This window comes from Rhagoletis pomonella, unplaced genomic scaffold (assembly GCF_013731165.1).
Source record: "Rhagoletis pomonella isolate Grant_MI unplaced genomic scaffold, Rhpom_1.0 Rhpom_scaffold_00002, whole genome shotgun sequence".
NCBI lineage: Eukaryota > Metazoa > Arthropoda > Insecta > Diptera > Tephritidae > Rhagoletis > Rhagoletis pomonella.
The window spans coordinates 57,918,121-57,922,045 of NW_023458556.1; positions in this window are offsets into that span (position 1 = coordinate 57,918,121).

Here is a 3,925-nt window from a genome sequence, read left to right on the forward strand (position 1 = left end):
AAAAAAAAGAAACAAAAACAAATCACAAAACAACTTGGCACCTCCACACTTGCACACTAACAAAAAGCAAAGCACACACACAATGCATAAAACTCAAAGAGAACCTTAAACATTTTAATAAGAACCTCCATTTAATTCAACCGATTCACCTGATCACTCAGACAACTCACTCATTAATTCATTAGCATACATATGTATGTACGTTTTTACAATTATATTTGTATTTAAAAAGTACTATATGGGCATGCCGCAAGTCAGGAAGCCATAAATGCAAGGCAACAACAACAACAGCCGTTCAACGCTAAAGTTATCGGGGTCCCTTAGTTACAGAAATGGAATAACCTGAATAATAGCGGCACATTCTACAGTTAGATTATGAAGTACATACTTATGTACATACATATGTACGTACATTCAGCCCCATCATAATGGACTAATAATAAAATGGCACAAAAGCTGCGCATGCGTGGTATTTAAAAAGCTGAAAATGTTGAAATTTATTTGAGTCCCACGGGAACCTGCCGCAAAGCGCTTTTTTTAAATGGCACTGTAAAATTGACCTTTGACATATGTAGTTACCACAACAGTCAGATTAATTGCCCAGGAATATATGTACATACACTCTGTTGCAAAAGGCTGCCGGTTCGAAAACGCTCTATCTCAGCAAATGGTTGAAGAAAATTTGGTTTGAGAACTTAGTTCAAAAACGCCCTATCTCAGCCGTTGAAAATATAAAAAGGACTCGTAAAGAATATAAGAAAAAAAAGAAAAAAAATATAAGAATGTGACTTTTCTATGACTTTTGCATTATTAGTTCCGAAAAAACTTAAAGCAGGCTGATTAGTTGTGATAATAGCGAAATACAGCTGCGAGTAAAATAAAAGCAGCAAGATTCAAAATGATGTTGTTGGCAAGTTATTTTTATTTAAGTATTTATTGTTAATAATTTTCATATAAAATATGGGTCGATCTACATAAAGCTTGCATAAAGTTCACAAAAACTAATTATGTAAACTTAAAAAAAAATTTGATCAAAATTTCGATTTAATTCGATTTCTTAGTGCCGTTTTCTCAAGTAGGTTTTAAAATTTATCTGGCCTTCAAACATATTGTTTTCAGATAAATTTTAAAACCTACTTGAGAAAACGGCCCTTAGAATAATAAATTTTGTTCATGCGTTTTGTGTAAGAAAAAATTTTACAAAATTGTAAAAATGTACAAAAAAAATTTAAGAAATCAATGATAATTTTTAGCGACTTGAAACTTGCTTTTTATTTTACTAGAATTGAATAGGCTACAAAACAGCATAGTCAGAATTCTAAGAAATCAAACTTTATTTATGTGGTTTCTGATATAGATCGACCCATATTTTAAATGAAAAAAAAACTAACTTCAATCAACCTACTCAAAACTGACAAATTCACAAAAAAAAACATTCCAGCTTTCGGTTGATTTTTAGGAAAAAACATGGAACAAACGAAAAATTTAATACGCCGATCATCGTTGGATTACACTTAAATAAAAAAATTAACTAATTTACTAAAAATAAACTCAACAAACTTTCTGCTTTACTCTCTTTTTCATTGTATACTAGCATTAAATTTAGAATTCGCAATAAATAATTCTTTTATTTATTCACGAACATATTTTTGTATCAGCGGATTTTCTCGTAAAAAACCCTCTCACAAAAAGCAAACAAAAAAGATAAACTATAATTTTAAAGTAGGGGCCGAGAACAAAATGAATGATCGAAACTAAATGTCGTTCTCGTACGCTTCAAAACCGAACTGAGAACAAAGCTGTCGAAAACGTTCCCAATGGGAATTACTTATATAAAAACAAAACCTTGGGGAAGGTTCGCAAGGAGCACAAACTGCGAAAAATATTTCCGGAAACATTTCTAGGAGAATAAAATGGGGAAAAAAGTCGCCGCAACAAAAACAAAAGTCTAAGGAACTTTCTCTCGAAAAACAATTTGGGAACTAAAGTCTCAGGAACTTTCTGACAGAGAACGAAATGAGAATAAATTTTCTCTGAACTATTCGCAAAGAATGAAAGCGATAATAAAATTTCTAATAGCGTTCAAACGTTTTACTATTAAAATTAATTAAAAGGAACTAAAAGATAACTATGTAAATAAAGTCAGCAAAAGACTTAAGACACGAACTATTCGTGCACATAAAATGAAAAATTTTTCCATGAATACTCATGATTAACGATCTGGAAGTTGAAATGATACAGCTTTCCTCTGGCTTAGAATTAATAATCGTGATTCTCACTGAAAAAATTTTCATTCCAAGACGCAGGCGCAGCTCTCATTCTTAACTTTAAGTTCTCAAAACGTTTTTTTCCCGTTTTCTTCTCTAGCTGAACGTTCTCCAGACGTTTGTTCTCGTTGGAAACGTTCTCCATACTTTCGTTCTTATTTTGTTCTCATTGGAAACGTTCCCAAAAGTTTCGTTCTCATTCTGCTCTTCATGAGAACGTTATCAAGAGTTTTGTTCGCATTTTGTTCTTTACGTAAACGTTTCCGAAACTTTTGTTCTCATTTTGTTCCCGTTCAAACTACTCTCAATACTTTTGGTTCCGTCTGGCTGTTTTGCCGGAACGTTCGTCACATCACATTTTGTACTCGTGCTAAACTAAACCAAAACTGGAACGCGTTCTACGTCCCGGTTTTAAAGTCATATTATAAAAATTTAATTAAATATTTGCAATGAAATCTAAAATCTACTGCACAAACTCTTTTGAGCTATACTAGTTGTTTTTTCTCTTCTTGGTTTTTTTTTTTGGAATCCAGTTAAAATTTTAACCAATTATTTCCAACAGCTAAACAATTACAATTATAGCGCAAAAGAAAACAACCTCAGAACTGCCAGTCATGACGCTAGAACGCATGTTCTCGCCGCCGCCGCCGCCCACAACAAAACAAAAAGTAATGAAACACTAAAAATAGTTAGACAAAAACTGTATTTTGATATGTATGTAGGTGTATACACATTTTTATATAGGCAATCAAACTAAGTAATATAATATGCACACCCGCAATGACTCTTTGGAATTACACAGCGTAAATGCGCGACGCCAGATTAGGTATTACTTTAAAATTCATTTAAAAAATCAAAATTTAATATATGAAAAACGCGCCGCGGAAGTTAAATTTAACTTAGAACCGCGCTTTGCCAGCGAAGATTGACAACTGAAATAAGAGGCAATTTAGCATGGCGCAAATATGGTACACCATGTACATACATATGTACATAAAAACAAAATTGCAAATGCATACCCATATATGAAGCTATGCTTAAAGCTGTGCGCACATTACAAGCAAAACAAAAATAAGGTTTCAAAAAGGTGTAGTCGGTTTTCAAAATAGGTGAGACTAAACAGAAAAAAAAGTATGTTCAAAAGAAAGTACAAACGTTAAAACAGCTTTTATTGGGAGCTTAACTGCTTAACTACATAGTGTAAGGTATGCGAGCAAAACAAGGTACAAAAAAATAGCGAACTTAATGCCCATTCACTATCCGGCTGTAAGTCAGCTGAATAGCAAAAAGTGTGTGTGTGTGTGTGTGTTCCTCTTATACACTGATAACAATGAGCACAAATTGCAGCAAAGAAGCGCCCGCCCAACGCCACCAGCTCCAGTGGTTGGACGTTGTAAGCAGCTTGTGCGCATGCGTTAAATGCGCTGACACACTTGCAAAGTAGCCAACTCACGCACCGGATTGACATTTTCTAGAAGCACTAATATGTAGCTTAAAGCAAAAAAATAAAACTAAAATAAAATATAAAAGCAAATGTTGAAAATCATGTAAACACACATTTATATAGGGCAATCGGAAAACTGGTCAAGTATTTTACCACAATTTTTGGTGTGATATATACTTTGTGTTGCTTGTTACAAAGCCAAAAATATTTGAAC